We start from the raw sequence: 18,283 nt of genomic DNA on the forward strand, positions 1-18,283 counted from the left end.
GGTCATGATAGAAAACATCTGGTCAGTTCTTGTTTGTATTTTGAAGATAGAGAATGGTTTAAAAAAACAACAAAGAGTGCGAAGGATAAAAAAGAAAGAAAGAAAATTACCTACTAATATAACAGTTTATCAGGAGAAATTTTCCTGTTGCAAATAAAGTCTCATTGATTTTTTTAATCTAATTTTTCAGTTATAATTTACATTAAAATTATTTTTTGTTTCAGGTATATAATATAGTGACTAGACAAATCATACACTTTCAAAGGGGCACCCACCTCACACCATACATAGTTATTACATTATTATTGACTGTATTCTCTCTGCTGTGCTTTATATTCCCATGACCAATTTGTACTTCTTCACCCCAAGCCCCCTCCCCTCTGACAACCATCAGCCTGTTCTCTGTATATTATTGTTTTAAATCCTAAATGTCCAAAGAACCAGAAGACCCTGAAGAGTTAGTTCATTTTATCCTAAATTCAAAGAACTTTAAAGACTAATAAAATAAAACCCAGGAATATGTACTTTCAACAAAAAGGAAACACAACAACGTGGAAAAATGAAATTTGCTTTCAGTGGCTTTGTCACTAAACTCAGTAACTGTGTCCATTAAATACATAGTAAATTCTGGATAAGACCCAGACTTGTCCATTCTTAGCTCTTAATTGACTCTTATCAGAAAGTGCTTGAGTATGAAAAGGTAATCCACTGAGGGTATGGCAGTGACCATGAGCGATTTACAGCTTTTTCATCTTTCTGTCTACCCAACAACAGAATGAGTGTGTTTCCTTCTTCAGCACTTATATTCTCTTCCAGAATGCTAAGTTCATGCAATTATGAATTGATTTGAAAGCTGAATTATTACCTCGTTAAACTTGCATCAATCCTAAGTTACAGTTTGTACACAGAAAGAATAGAAAGAACATAATGATTCTCCTGTCATTAAGTGGGAGCTAAACAAATGCATACTCCAGCATCCACAGGGACACATTTGAAGTCACTCAATTCAATTCATATCCATTTCTTGAATGACTAGGTTGGGGATGGGGGCTCAGGTGCTTTCTCCTGGGAAGACTTTGGGGAACACATGCTTCTCTATTTAGTTGACTTACAAAAACTCCCTCACCCCTGACAATGGAATTGTTTTCTACCTATGGCACCCACTTTCCACAACAAAGCATTTGCTAGTAGTTGGTTTTCAGGACAAGTCAATACTTTGAAGATAACCCTAGTGAGAGGAAAAGTAAGTTAACTTTTAAGACACTGATGTAAGCCATTCTTTCACACAGTCCTTATGGACTAGTTATAGAGCCTGGCTTTTCGTGAAAGTGTTTTTATCCACATTGTCTTTCTTATGACACAGTACAATTCTTTTAATAAAACTTGATAATCTCTACAACATTTTACAGTGAGTAGCTAGAACTAACTATATCATGTGGTGGCGGTAAAGAGCGCAGATTCTAGATTAGTGAATTTTCAAGCAAACTCAACATTTTTTGACTCTATTATGAACACTGATAAAAATGCAGATAAGAGGCAAAATCCTTGCTCTTATGGAGCTTACATTTAATTGATGAGCCAGATAATATACAATATAAATAAATGACTTATGTTGTGTGTCAGATGGAGAAGTGCACAGAAAAAAGAAAGCCCCCAGGGGCTAGAGAATGCTGGGTGTGTGTGTGTGTGTGTACTGGGAGGAAGAAAATTGGTTTCCATTTCAAATAGGTTGGTCAGGGAAATATTGCTAAGAGAATGATATTTGCACACAGACCTGAAGGCGGTGAGACAGCGAGCCCTGTGTGTTTCTGGGTAGGAGGCATTCCCAGCAGAGAGAACAGAAATCTCACCACTGTTGCTTTCTGGGTGTGCGATTTTGAATGATGATTGACATTTTCTAAAATGCAGTTCCCTTCTCCATAATATGGGGACAATTGTAGTACCTGCCTCAAAGGGAAACTGTGAGAATTAATAATGTCTGTATTACAGATACATAATAAACACTCTGATAAATGTTAGGTGTTATTATATTGCTATTTGGAAATCAAGAGTTTTCCCTTTCAAATCACTTTATTCAAGCTTTTACATATTGATTAGTGCACTGTAGGATTCCTTATTTAATCAGCTATAACAAAATATTCTATCCTTTCAGTGTATATAAATAATATTGCTCAAGTATTAGAAGGCAGAGAAATTGCTCCAAGTTGTTTTCTTCTTTTAAATATTTAATTTTTACCAGCTATATATGTACATAAACACATCTTTTTTTCTTACCTCTGTAGTCCATTTTCCAACCTTTAGAGCCCCTTTCAACTCTTTTAGTTATTTCTTTTGATTTTTGCTTCCATATATTTAAAGAACATGCTTATGGTGCTGCTTCTTAATTTCAATTTCAGATATTATCTATATTTCCCCCTACAATTAATGAGGTTTTGGCTCATTCGTGCCATCATATATGTACGCTTTTGGCCCGTCCACCCTACCAGTATTGTATTATATTTTGGTTAGATAGGTGTTCAGTGGTTATGGTATTGTGACTATGAAGTGCTATTCTAAGCCGCTCCATGAATATTTTAACTTTCTTGTATCCTTTTTGTTTCCTTTAGTTAATAATTGTCTTTTTTGTTATTGTTTTTTTCTCATTTACCACTTCACCCCCAAGTACTCCCTCAGAACTATAAATTTCGTTGCAATATGTTCCAATACTTTGTATATCTTCTCAGTATATTCTTTGCTGGCACATTCCAGCTGGCCATGGTCTGGCCTGGCTCCTCACTGACTTGGTTTAGGAGCCAATTTTTGTCACCATTTTTACCTCCTCTCTTTAGTTAGATCCTGTTTCTAGAATATCATATATCCCTTCCTGTTGCTTCATTCTCTTAATGGAGTGCACACCTAAGAACTTCCTGGGAAAAGATGCATAAGAAATATTTTTGGACACTTTTCACAATTAAGAGTTGCCTGAGTATAGAATTGTATTATGGAGATAATCACTCAGGATTTTGAAGATACTTCTTTTCTGACATCTAACTTCTAATATTGCTGTTTAAATGTCTGATGCCATTCAGATTTTTAAAAATTCATCTGAAAGCAATGTTTTAGAAAGTGTTCTTAGGAAAAATTGGTAGAGAAGCAAAGAAGTGAGCCTAGAAAGGAAAAGGGATGAAATAAGGGTGTAATATTGAGTACAGTCCTACTGAGGAAGCTTTAGAGAAAGCGTATCACACACTTTAGCATTAATCTCACCGGTACTCAGGAAACTGGACTGCTCACACCCCTGCACCCTTTAGTCAGGGCTCAAGGGCAGCCCCAGGAGGGTGTAAATCCTCAGGCTCTTTGTGGCTGAGGCAAGGTGAGATGCAGCAGCCTGAGGGAGCTCTCTCATGCAAACGGTGAAGTGGTGATGTTGGGATGAAAGCACACTAGGAACTGATGTTCACCAAAATGATGTAGGGATCTGAGGGAACATGGGCAGATCTCTGACTCTGTCTGCTGCATTATTTTATTTTAAAAATAGTTGATAAAAAGCATCGGTCTTGTGACTCCAGTGCCCTAACTCTAAGCTGACATTCTTTAAGCATGCTGTAAGTGAAGTTATGTCAGATTCAATCAGACATTCATTGCCCTTAAACCACTTGACTGTTATATTCAATTAGGGAGGAATAAGACAAACTAAAAGATGTGTGTCAGTACTGCTACATAATCAAAATTGTCTAAAAGCTAAGTGTAATTAGTTATGGGATTTTATTACATTTTTAGCTCTCTAGGTAGTGAATCCTTATTATACCACCTGAGATTATTATTGGACAGTCGGGTATTCTATCACACATGTTTTCAAAAACATCTTAGACTCTCAAATATTTGCTTAGGGCTTACCGTGTGCTAGGCACTAATTTTGGTGCTGGAGTTAACAATTTGAACAAGATGGATAAGGCATTAGCTCTTAGGGTGCATACATCCAGGGAAGAAGAGACAATGAATAAATAATGAATATAAGGAAGATGTCAGATGATGATAACTGTGAAGGAAATAAAATGGAGTGAGTTCAAACTAGGGTACCAGAAAAATAACTGAGTGTTCAAGAAAGACCCTTCTGAAGAGGTAATATTTAAGCCAAGGCATGAATGGTAAGAAGAGGCAAAAGCATGGAGATTCTGGGGAAAATTGACTCGGAGAGGAAGAGACTCATGGACACAGGGAGGAGCGAGCTTGGCGTGTGAGAGGACCTGAGACAGGGCATGTGTTTGGAGTAACAGAGCAAACAAAAGAGACGAGGTTTAAAGTTATGCAGGGCAAATCATGAATGGATTTTGCATTTTATCACTTTGTTTTAAAGGTCATAGAAGCCATTGGAGAGCTTTAAGCAGGGCAGTGACATCATCTGTTTTATATTTTTAAGGTTTCCACTGACAGTCTACTGGGCAATGGGGGTAAGAGTAGAGAGAAGGAGACTGAGTTGGGGGCACCTCTCCAGTCTAAACTAAAGGTGACAATGGAGTCAGAGAGAAATAGGCAACTTGTGAAAATGAGTTTGGAGTAGAATTGATTACCAATGGGGGATAGATATGGGCCTGAGGAAGAGTGAAGTAAATAATGACTTCTAGGTGTTTGGCAGGAGAGACTGAGTAGATGATAAAATCATTTTCTGACTTATTCTTATTTCTGTACTTATCAAGTACACGTGTTTATTATAATGTTGCTTTACTCTTCATCAGGCACAGAGTTTAACTGTAGGTAAATGTACACTATTCAGATCTTTGTATTTCATGACTGATGATTTTTCCTTTTTTCCTGGTTTTAAATCTTGTTTAGTTAAAATCATGTTTTGACATACAGGAAGAGCAAGAAAAGTTTTGCTCATATCACGCCATCTGCTTCTTTTAGATTCATTTTGAGAAAATTCTCCAAGGAAATACATTGTCTTTTGGATGCCAGTTTTGTTGTCAGGGAGGCTGTTACATCCCAGGTGTGAATACTGACTGGTGTGTGGCCGTCAGGGCTGGCTTGCTGGGTACTTGCTTTTAACCACGGGAAACATCTAGTTATGGATCATGCTGGACCGTGAGAAAGATGCTTTCCTCCCCTCTTCTGATGTGGCTAAAAGTTGGGCTGAATTCCTAAGTCCTAGTTTGTAATATAGTTGTATTGTATTTGTATCTTAGTAGATTGGTAAAGTATTTCTGATTTAAAAATCACATTACAAACTTTCCGGATTGCCTGGGTTATCTAAGTAATCTCTTGTCTTCGAGTGCTGGATGCTGACTTCAGAAGCATGTTCACCTTTTTGCAGTTCTGATTGGGAAAAGGCAAGATTAAGGGAAGGCAGAGATCATACACCGTCGTTCCTGAATGCGTCTGAGCAGCTATGTGAGTTATCATGGTTCCCGATGCAGAGCCTAAAGGTGCTTTTTTTGCCACTATATTAAATAATTTTTTAGAAATGAAAACATCAATGAAATTATAAAATGTAACTATTTGTTTTAGAAATGTATTTTTTCAAAATTATTGATTCTCATTACAATGAGATACAACATTACACTGAAAAAGGTTCATACAAATTGGATGGATATATAAAAATATTTTTATTGTTTCTTTTGATTATAAAATGTTCACTATAGCAAATTGAAAAAATATATAAAGTTGTGAAGAAGAAAATAAAAACAACTTGTAAACCCACTGCCAGGGAACAACTACTATTACTGTAATTGGTTAATTCTTTGATCTTTTCTCTCTATACATATATATGGATATGTATGTATATACACATGCATCTGTATAAAATATATGAAGAATATGATAATTATGTATAGAGTTAAAAAATTTGAGATCATAGTGTTTATTTTGTATCCCACTTTTCCATATAATGATAAGTACACTGGAAAATTTGATCATTGCATTATATTCTGTATACCTATTATAGGTAAAGTAATGTAGGTAAAGTAATATGTTTTACCTATTCCCCTATTTGGAGGGCTTTTAGGTTGTTTCCATTATGTTTAGACATTGAGATGTCTATAATATAGACATAATGAGATGTTCAGTAATACATTATGCTAAAATGAAATAATTTTATAAATACATATTTAACAGCATTTCTGATTTTTCAATAGTATAAATTCTTAAAATAAAATTTTTGCTTAAAATGTATGAACATGTTAAAAGTTCTTTTTATAAATTATCAACTATGTGCTTACAAACATAATATATTTTGTGTTCACAAACATAATATATTTTGTGTTCACAAACATAATATATTTAGTTATGTTTTGAAAATTTGATACATTTTAAGTGTAATTTACTTATTTCAGTGTGCCTTTAGATACTGGTGAGGCTGAACATTTTATCATATAAGCATACTTTTTTGTGTGAATTTCACATCCATGTTTTTATCCATATTTCTTACTGGGTGGTGTTTTTATTGAGACAATAATACTTTATTTATTGATTTGTCAGGTAAGCACACCTTTCTCATATTTTTTTAAATTTTTTTTCTAATTAAACTGTGCTTTAAGTTTCATCCAAAACATTCTTGATAGGTATATATATATATCTATCAAGATATATATATTTTAAGGTGCATATAATTAAACCTATTTGCCTTTTCCTTTGTAATTTTATTTCATATTTTTATGCTTAGGAGACCTTAAGGTATTAAAATTATTTGTTTGTCTTCCATCTAGAATTTATCTGACTTACAATTTTGGAGATGCAAAAACAGGATTTTATTACTTTGATTAGTAAATTTTCCCAGAATCATTAGTTGAACAGTCTAGTCCATTGCGAAATTTCCTTTGCGAAACTGTTTTTTATTGTTGTTGTTGTTAATATTACCATTATGACATATCAAGTTCATATATTACCCCCAGGAAGTTTCAGGGCAATTTCTTTTTTTCTGTTTTTAAAGATTTTATTTATTTATTTTTAGAGAGGGGGAAGGGAGGGAGAAAGAGAAGGTGAGAAACATTAATGTGTGGTTGCCTCTCACACAAACTATACTGGGGACCTAGCCCACAACCCAGGCATGTGCCCTGACTGGGAATCGAACTGGTGACTCTTTGGTTCTCAGGTCAGTGCTCAATCCACTGAGCTAGACCAGCCAGGGCTCAGGGCAATTTCTTTAGTTATGCTATTCTGTTACTTATTATGTATAATCATGTTGTTTTAATTGTTTCAGTGTATCAATATATATCCTTTAGTCATTATTTATATGTTTAGCTATTTAATCTAACAGATAAATAATGCTGAGATTCCTGATTATTTTTCTCACTGGAATTTCATTAGCTCTCACTGAAAATTACTGTTATAATCCCAGAAGTCTGCCTGCTCATATATATTTTCCGCCCCAAAATATGGGGTATTTTTCCAGAAATTTTGTAGTGTCCTCTATACAATTATATTGTATTTATATATGTAGCCTATTATTTTTTGCAAGAAAATTTTAGGTCACTTAATGGTTTTACGGGTATCTGTTTTAGGAGATATTTGATTTCTCCATTTGTATGAATGTAGGATGATCATTAATTTTTAGAATTTTAAATTATCATTTTTTAACTGATTTTAATGTGTAAAGTTTTTCTCGTATATTTCTAGGCATAAATATTATCTGAAAGTATCAGTATGGTTATTTTCTTATTTCTAATACTTCTTATTTTTGTTTCATGTCTGATAGCATTGGCTAACATTTCTATCAAATTATCAAATAATAATAAAAATATTTTTGTTTTGGAAATGCATATTTTGTTTTCTCTTTTAGTATGCCATGCATCTAATATTATTTAAAATACAGGCATACCTCATTTTATTGTGTTTTTCTTTATTACTCTTTGCAGATTTTGTGGTTTTTACAAATTTATGGTAGGTGACAACCTGTGTCAAGCAAGTCTATGAGTGCCATTTTTTTATTTGTATTTGCTCATTTTTTTATTTGTATTTGTGTTTGGTGATTCTTGCAATATCTCAAATCTCTTCTATTATTATTATATTTTTTATGATGATCTGTGATCAGTGATTTTCGATGTTACAATTATAATTATTTTAGGGCATCACAAACTTTGCCCATAAAAAATGGCAAATGCAATTGATAAATATGTGTGTTCTGACTTCCACCAACCACTTCCCCATCTCTCTCCCTCTCCTTAGTCCTCCTACACCTGGAGACACAACAATATTGAAATTAGGCCAATTAATAACAATGGCCTCAGAGTGTTCCAAGTGAAAGGAACAGTCTCACATCTCTCACTTTAAATCGAAACCTAGATATAATTAAGCTTAGAGAGAAAGGTATGTTAATAGCCAAGATAGGCCGAAAGGTAGGCCTGTTTTTCCAAACAGCCAACTTGTGAATGCAAAGGAAAAGTTCTTGAGATAAATTAAATGTATCACTCCAGTGAACACATGAATTATAAGAAAGCAAAACATGCTTATTCCTGATGTGGAGAAAGGTTTAGTGCTCTAAGTAGAAGATCATACCAGCTACAACATTCCCTTAAGTCAAAACCCAATCCAGAGCAAGGCCCTAACTCTCTTCAATTCTTTTAAGGCAGAGAGAGGTGAGGATGCTGCAGGAGAAAAGTACGGAGCTAGCAGAAGTTGGTTCCTGAGGAGTAAGGAAAGAAGCTTTCTCTGTAACATAAAGGCACAAGTGAAGCAGCAAGTGCCGATGCAGAAGCTGCAGTAAGTTACCCAGAGGTGTAGCTAAGAGAATTAGTGATGGTGCCTATACTAGACAACAGATTTCCAATGTAGACAAAACAGCAATCTTGAACTTTCATAGTTAGAAAGGAGAAATCAGTGCCTAGCTACACAGACACTCTTGTTAGTGGCTAATGAAACTGGTAATGTTAAGTTCAAGCTAACTGTTGTTTACCATTCCAAAAATCCTAGAGTCCTTACTGATCATGGCAAATCTGCTTTGCCTGTGCTCTATAAATAGAACAGCAAAGCCTGATGACAGCACATCTGTTTACAAAATGGTTTACTGAATATTTTAAGCCCATGTTGAAACCCACCACTCAGGGGGAAAAAAAAAAGATTCTTTCCAAAATACTACTGCTCAGTGACAATGCACCTAGTTACCCAAGATGTTTTTTTCATGACTCCTCACAAAACATTCATCCTGCAGCCCATGTATCAAGGAGTAATTTTGACTTTCAAGTCTTGTTATGATATACATTCTGTAAGGTTGTTGCTGCCTTGGATAGTGATTCCTCTAATGGATCTGGGCCAAGCAAATTGAAAACCTTCTGGAAAGGATTCAGTGTTCTAGATGACATTAAGAACATATGTGAGTCATGGAAGAGATCAAAATATTAATACTAACAAGAGTTTGGGAGGTTAGTCCAACCACCATGGGTGACTTGGAGGGATTCAAGAGTTCAGTAGAGGAAATAGCTGCAAATATGGTGGAAAGAGCAGGGTAACGACTTAGGGGTGGAGCCTAAAGTTGTGACTGAATTGCTGCAATCTTATGATGAAGCTTTAATGGATGAGGAGGTGCTCCTTAAAGATGAACAAAGAAAGTCTTTCCTTGAGATGGAATCTACCCCTGAGGAAGATGCTGTGAAGATTGTTGAAATGATGACAAAGGATTTAGAATATTCCACCAACTTAGTTGATAAAGCAGTGGAAGGGTTTGAGAGGATTGGCTCCAAGTTTTAAGTTCTTCTCTGGGTAAAAGGCTATCATATAGAATGGCATGTTACAGAGAAGTAGTCAGTGAACAGAAAAGTCAATCAATGAGGCAAACTTCATTGTTGTCTTATTTTAAGAAACTGCCACAGACACCCCAACCTTCAGCAGCCACCACCCGGATCAGTCAGCAATCAACATCAAAGCAAGACCCTCCACCAGCAAAAAGTATCTCACTGACTCACTGACAGCTCACATGATGTTTAGAATTTTTAGCAAAATTTGCATACTAAATGGACTATAGTATAATGTAAACATAACTTTTATATATACTGAGAAACAAACAAAAAAAATTGTGTGACTCTGTTTCTCTCGTACTTGCTTTATTGTGATGGCCAGGAAACAAATCCACAGTATCTCTTACATATGCCTATACAATAAGTTATTTTGGTTTTTTTTCTCTTTTCTTTGGTAGTGTGTTTAAAATCAAGGATGCATATTAAGATTTATTAAATGTTTTTTTAGATACTATTGGATTTGTCACTTTTTCTTTGATCCCTTTCTATGTTATATTTGATTGGTAGATTTCTTAATGCTAAGTCCATTCTTGGGTTATTGGAGTATTTGTTACCAGGTCAAATAGCTGTTGATTTTACTATATTATTGAATTTGGATTGTTCGCATTTTATGAGGCACATATTCATCTCTAATTAGAATTTTGATGTACCTATAGAGTTTATGGGAAATAGATTCCAGGCCAGTTACAATTCATTTTTAATGGCAACAAGTGTTACTATGTTGAGAAATGTGAAGTGTCAGGTGCAATTCCATGTAATCTGTAGATAGTGATGGAATGGTGGTAGATTGTGATGGGGTACTCTGTACACTGAAGACTGTATTTTCCTTTTTTTCTCCTTCATGTCTTTCCCTCCTCCTCCTCTTTTTTTCTCTCCCTCTTCCTTTTCCTTTTTATGAGCCTGTAATGCTCTACTCTGTCCTTCCTCCTCATAGCCCTCTACCTACCCTCCCCAAGTACAAATACATATCCTGGCCTACCTAGCAAACCATTACTCTAGACGTCATTCAAAAACAACTTCTCCAAGAAAGATTTCCTTGACTTCACTGGTAGGGATAATGCTTCTTTCTACCTTCTGGTATTGTGCCCCCATCCCTTTTTTCTGTTTCATTGCTGATACTGTTTGAGTGGCCTATTTTTTTCCCTTAGAAGGTTGCATTCTTTTAATCTTTCAAATTCTAAAGTTTAAAAAGGACATAGGATATGCATGTAATTTTATTGAAAAATCACATTAAATGTATTCCTTTCCTAGGCATTGGCTTGCTTCTTGGGAGCTGAGTTAGACTGTAGGTGCTAAAAAGTCATCAAAGTCATCAGAGTTCTGCCATCAGTTCAAGATCAAATGAAACTCAATATACAGGGTCTGGCAGAAGCAACGCCTGCTTGAGTGTGGTTGGTAGAGTAGTAATATGGGTGTAATAATTTTTAGCTTTAATTTGAACACTTCACCTAAAATGTCACATAGTCTGCTTGAGTGTGATATTTTATGTTACAGAATTACATGCTTATGATTTTATAATAAAAGATTTTGTAATAAAAAGGGACGTTATTTGTGCCAGACCCTGTAGATAATTCAAACATTTTTTTTCTGAATGTGTTCCATGTCTGCTGCTCAGATAGATGCACTGTCTACTGATGAAGCATGATTATCTTTTAACCAATATGTAAAAAACGCAGAGTTAGTTAATCCAAAATGCAGAATTTTATATTTTATCCTTCCTGCTCTGTCCCACCCCGTCAATCTCATATTAGAGTTAAGGATGAGTTGCTGTAAAAAAGAAGCCCTGAAGTACAGTGCTTTCAGAACACATAAGTTCGTATTGCTCACATAACATTCTTGGAAAGAGTGGTTTGGGTTGTTGGCACAGCTCTGCTCCCTGTGGTCATTCAGGAGCTCTGTTTCCGTCTGCTTTACCTTTCCACCATCACCTGATGGCATAGTCCCACCGGGAGCATGAGCACTTTAGTATTCTAGGGGGAATAGGAAAGACAGAAAAGGGAAAACATTCGGGGCCCACATCACTTCTGCTTACATTTATTTAGAAGACCTTAGTACTATGGGGATACCTGCAAGGGAGACCGGGCAACATACCTGGGGAAGCTGTGGCCCCCTTTCTGGTGGAGGAGAGTGAGATCTAATGGTCCTCTGACCTCCCACCCCGCAACTCACACGTTTCTACTCAAAGCCTCCGTATTTGACAAGGACATTTTGGGCCTCAATATATTAAAAAGAAACATAAAAAGTTTATCACTGCGGTTATTCTAGAAGTAGCAATTAGAACTTGAGGCAATAAAAATAATGCTTACATATTGTATTTCAGTATGCTTTTGTTGAATCCCTTGAGTCCAATCAAAGGTTAAAGTGCTGGTTTTCAGAAACTATAACCTTAGACAATAAAGATATTAATTTTTTAATGTCATTTTGTATCTTCAATCCCTATTTTGGTGTAAAAAGTTATCTTTGACAGAGTGGTAAATATTCACCAAAAACCATCAAATTTGAACTGGTTTTTTAGTCAGCTTTACTGTGAGTGACAAAAATTGCCGGGTATGATTCTGAGACTTCCATCAAAGTCACATTAAAGGATAAAACAGCCGTGAGTGAGAAAAAAGGCCCAACAGGGACTGTAATAGTGTGCTGAGTAGACTGTGGCCAGGAAGGGATTTCACTCCAAAGAATGAGTCAGAAAAATAGAAACAAGTTTGTGTATATGAAGAATGGTTACATCTCTCTGACCACTGAATGGGAACCCAAGGAGGAAGGAGAAGTAATGCAGTACGTGAGATGAAATGAGGCCATTTATAGCAAAACCTGATGTAGTATATCTAGTGTCATAATTTGGATTGCTCAGTCGGGAACTAATTGGCTTTAACTGTAGAAAGAGATATTAGCCAACCGATTGCATAGAAAATGCATTGTTTCTTAGGGAACTGTTTCCAGAGTGAGTTTTGTGTGTATGTTCATTTAAAATATTGTGCATTTTATATATAATGCTTCACTTGTGGCAATGCAAATAAACTGCACTTCAAAGTATGAAATCATATTAAGATAGTTACCTAGTGCTTAATATAACACAATTATGAGACTGGTATTTTCCTTAAACCACTATCATGATATAGAGAAACATGGTATATATTTCTTTCATATACATCATTCATATGTGAAAGAAAAATGCAGACAGATTATATATTGACCTATCATACACAAGAGAGCTAGAATGAGCAGGATACTTTTAGATGTATTACTCTTATTATCCATTATATGTTTGTTGAACTTCAACAGACCATATTACTAAAATAGTAGATACCATATTTTAAATTTTGCATTAGCCTTTATTTGATGAATTATATTTAAATTCACATAAAGAATGAATAGACTAAATGTCTATGGAATTTTTTTGTAACTTAAAGAGATTGTTAATTTTTTTCATATTGCTAAAATATATAATTGGTAATTTCTATCATCTATAAAAATAATGCCTTTATATTGTTTAATGTTAACACTTGGTTTAGTTTTTGCATAGTAAAGCTTATCAATTGTATATGTAACAATAAGTTTATATGTATATACTGTCATTAATTTGGGAAACTCCAGGTCCAAGGCATTCTGGGACTTAGGCCATTAATTAAGGAAAAAAAATCACTACTTTGGATACAATGGTGAAATAGACAACAACGTGTTCTTTATATTCTGAAAAAAAATTCTCTCAAATTACTTGAAAATAGAGGAAGTAATTTTATTCTAGTTTTGAAGAATCATCTAAGAGTCTTTATGTAAAAATAAATAGAAGTAAATAGTTTACAGGTGCTATCAATGAAATTGAATGCAAAATATTTTGTGTATTGTTGTGAACTAATGATAATATAGCCCTTATTTAAATGGAAATTATCTTTTACTCAGTATTAAAATCAGGGAGTGCATATGTGTGTGTGTGTGTGTGTTTGGGGTACATCTTTTATGTTAACAAAAATGCAAAAATCTTTCCTCTGATAAAAGAGCCCATTTCCTATCATGTTATTGAAGTAATTGTGCAATTAAAGGTTTGACAAGTGGAATCTTATAGCACACATTTGTTGTTCGTTAATCATAGTGACTTGTTTAATTATTTAAAAAGCACTATAAAGTCTTGTAAAAGATAAAATAAAAAGAGCCGTTGTTTAAAGAATAAGAAAATTGAAACAAAACATATTGGTGTAGTTGTACTCTATATGTCTGTGTTTTATCATGCTTAGTAAATTTAAAACACACCAAAATTTGTCAGAAACTATGCTGTTGAAACTTTGTGGCTTTTTGTTTTGTCTGTATTGTGCTCTAATATGTGTGTGTATAAACACACAGTATGCATTCCTTCCTTTTAAAGAAGTAAACATAGGAATGAAGTCATTGGGTTTTCAAACCAGTTGTGTGTGTGTGTGTGTGTGTGTGTTCTTAATGCTATGGGCAAACAACTTTTCAGAAGGAATTCCTTACTTGTACTTTTAGCTTAATTACTACTGTAATTATTTGGCTTGAGTAAGAGAAATTTAGTAATTATAAAATGGGTTAGTTGCTATTTCTCCATTTCTGTAATTCTGATAATCTGTCCAGATACTTTCTAGGTTAACAATTCACAGACAGTAAAAGTAATTCATTACAAACAATTCATGTCTGTTAGTCATAATAGCAGATAAAGCATTCATTCAACTCAGCATAGAGATCAGTGACTAAGTCTGTGACAAAAGGAACATGGTACAATATTGTACCTCAAGACTACTATTACAGCTGAGAAAGAGGCAATGGCTTGATTTTACCCTGATTGTTTCCGTTGGTTTAACAGTGTCTATATGTCTATATAATTTATTGTATTAAATGTACAGCTCATTGTGTTCATTTTCCACGTCTGTTCTGTCTGTCCGTTAGATTTCTCATTGTCTCAGGTGCAAATAGAAAGCAATTTTAACAATTCACAAGGTTTGGTTCAGTTTTAAGTGACAGAAGAAAGTGATTGATGTGTTTATAAATCATATTTTTAAGTACCTTTGTTGATTTTGTGCCTTTTAATAGATTTACTCACATGGAAATATGTTAGCATTTTCCTTATGCACATTTACCCCCAAGCCCTATATTCTGGATACCTTTCTTTCTGAACAATGTCAAGAGGTTCTGGTGTGATTTCACTTTTTAATCAGGCTGCAGGGACAGTCTGATAGGATTACAAGGTAGCTTTGTATCAAATTTGCTTCTGATTAGCAGCTACACAACTTGGCCTCCTACAGCTTTTGTGTTTATCTCTTATTCTCATAGTCCCTGTACAATAACTATAGTTTAATCATTTCTTACATATTGGTATTGAAAACAGAAAAATGGATATTTAGATTAAAAGTTGTTTTGTTGATCAGATTTTGTATGCTTTACTTTTTGCTTGGAAATAGTTGATATTTAGCTTGAAAATACTCAAGTATAAATAATTAACAATAGGAAAATAACAGTGGCTACAGCGGTTTAAGAGCAATTAACAATGAATCTCTAAATTCTAAATTAGAGGCAAATATATTTCCTGTGATGCATGAACAGCCACTGTTCTGAGGAAGTACAAGAAAGACATGTTTGGATTGCTGAGCTCTATAATATTGTTTTGCATTAGTTTTATAGACTATGTTTGCCTGCCAATTGGAGGTTCTTTTAGTTCATTATTGCCTTTTATTTTGTATGAATGTTTAATTTTGTACACAAAGACAAGAAAAGCCATCAAGAAATGGTACTTTGTTTTTAGTTTGTCTAATACATAGTACTTTCCTACACTTTTACTCTATGGTGCTCTTTTCACATCAGCCAATACAGAGTGAAAAATCCAGCTGAGCTGGAGCAATGATCAAAAGAAAAAAAAAGACTCCTAGTAAAAAACCAAAATGGCAAATATATGGGCAGTTCAGAGAAGATGAAAATGTTTAAATTCGCTCATAGTAAGACAAGCAGATTAAATCATTTTACTTATAAATTTAGCAAGCACAAAAGCACACTCTTTGTATGTCAGCTGGTGAAAGGAAATATCCATACAACCTTCAAGTTGTTAGTTTGGCAGAAATTAATGCAATGTTAAAAAATGTTCATACTTTTTGATAAGGGTATTTTATTTTTAAAAACTTCTAAAGGAAAAATACAATGATAACTTGTTTATAATTATATCTTAATAGAGTATTATGTTACTTCCACATGACACTGCTTTTTGCAGTTATTAAACTCCAGTGTCCAGCACAAATAATGACCCTTTTATGTTACAAAATCATAAGCATGTAATTCTGTAACATAATAATATCACACTCAAGCACGCCATAGGACATTTTAGGTGAAATGTTCAAATTAAAACTATAAGTTATTACACCCATATCATTACCCTACCAACCACATTCAAGCAGGTGTTAACTTCTACTGGAACTTGTATTTTGGAAGAATAGTAAAGAATTGGAATATACTCAGTATCTGATGATAAATAGGAAACGGAGACACCAAATATGCATAAATTAATATCTAAAGCATGCAAAAATATATGTATATTGGAAAAAGTGTGGAAAGAAAATAGAGAATACCGCCAGGCCAATATTATGTCTGGGGTTATGATGAATTTTGCACAACAAACCTGTGTTAATTCTAGTGTAATAATGGAAATTGTATATAAAAAGAAAATTGAAAACCAAACTCAAGCAAATAAATAACCTTTTTCCCACCTAGAACATGTCAGATAGAGAAGTAAAAGTGTATAAAGTTAATTTTTGATGGGCTTGCCCACAAAAATAGCCAATCAATTTTTTAAAAAGGAAAATCAATCAGTTGATCAGTTCTTCAGAACAGTAAAATATTTTCTCAGTTGCTCCAATGAAATTATGTCTTAATTGACTGTATCGACTAGCTGTTTTGCAGTTGTGTAGACATGTTTTGGGGGGAAAAATGTATTGCTGAAAAACACTTAGTCAGTGAAACTTAATAACGACACAGTGGGAGATCATTAAAATGAATCCTCTTGCTTCATTGAGGCGATATATTGTAATGCAGATTGTATTGATTTACTGAAAATATCTGTATAAAGTCGGTGTTCCCTCAACATCAGCCTATGTATTAAAATCTGTAGATTATAAAAATCAGAATGAAAGTTTGGTTGATACCGCTTTACTGAAAAACCAAGCTAGACTATTGTCTTGTTTTTGGATTATCTTTAGATTTCTTTCTTGCATTACACAGGAATTCATTAAATAATTACAGTCTGTATTTTCTATCCCTGGTGGGCACTTAGAAGAAAGGGCAATTCAGTATTTCTCCTCTAAGCTACTTGCAAAGATGTATTTGTCACATTTAGTGAAAATATGTTGCTATCCATTCACAAAGTCTACACTCAGATATGACATGCTGTAGTTTGCCATGGTTAAGAACAATCTCACTCTTGTCTGCTTTAGCTGAAGTGTTTGGTTTATTCACATAGTTTCTTTACAGTAACCATTTTACACTTATCTTTACACTGAGCAGCCATTTTGAACCTTAAAATCAGATGGCAAATCAAGAATAATTGGTGGAAAGCTATGACAAAGACCTTAATTCTAAAGTGGGTCATGCTGTATCCTTGTCTATATATCTTCAGCACTTGGTGTCTTCAGCCTTTACACTCCCAGGTGTTTGCAACTCTGTTGCTGATGTTCTTAACTATTGTAAATATATTGAAGGGCAGTGGTTCTCTGAATTACAGAATTTTAGAGGAAGAAGAGATCTTAAAAAAGACTTTCCATTTCCTTAATGAAGAATAAGAGGTTCAGAGAATTTATGGAAATTGCGTAAGCTCTGACGTAGTTATTGACAAAATCAGAATTATACCTTTGTTCTGTTGTCAATTATCCATCATTTCCTTCTTCTTTGAGAGACTGCAAATGATTCCTCTCAATAACATGGCAATTAAGACCATGGACTCTGGAGCCAGACTCTCTTGATTTAAATTTTGGCCCTATTCCTTACAAGCTTTGTGACTTTGGGAAAACCACTTAACCTTCCTGCCCATCAGTTTTCTCCTTGATACAATGAAAATGTGAGTACTACCCATTTCATGGGGGTTGTTGTGATAGATGAGCTAATGTTTGTAAGGTGTATAAAATAGTGCCTGGGATAAATTAAGTGCTCTGTAAATGTTTCTTAATATAAATACCAAGAGAAAAAGAAATCTAGACAAAGAAGACTCATGTCTCTTTGTATTGTAGCTAATGTTTAATAATAATAATTTAATGTAAGAAAATATAGTCACTACAGAACATGAGTTGTGAGGATTAATGGAAGACATATATGTTATCTTTACTTAATATCTTCAGCTCATGTACTTTTAAAATATGCTATTTTGATATTGCTTAGAAATACTGTTCAACTGGGCTTTTTTTAGATTGATAGTTTTTAATATGCACTTTTTGAATACAAAGATAAAATGTTAAGCCTTACCAGAAAACGATCAGAGGGACCATAGTGGGAGAAAATGCTGAACTATGTCTAACACTTGATAATGCTTAACTTTTGTTCCTTTGTAAATCAGCATTTGACAATAATGTTTTTTTAATCTTTTGTATTTCCAT

General features: G+C 34.2%; 1 protein-coding gene across 1 annotated transcript in view; it reads left to right on the forward strand.

The window, feature by feature from the left end:
- The window catches only part of NKAIN2 (sodium/potassium transporting ATPase interacting 2), an 878,428-nt gene that overhangs the window by 60,462 nt on the left and 799,683 nt on the right, over positions 1-18,283 (forward strand). The gene's annotated exons all lie outside the window — the stretch shown is intronic.

Source organism: Pteronotus mesoamericanus, unplaced genomic scaffold (genome assembly GCF_021234165.1).
Source record: "Pteronotus mesoamericanus isolate MK-2021 breed Mesoamerican mustached bat unplaced genomic scaffold, CSHL_Meso_final contig_20, whole genome shotgun sequence".
NCBI lineage: Eukaryota > Metazoa > Chordata > Mammalia > Chiroptera > Mormoopidae > Pteronotus > Pteronotus mesoamericanus.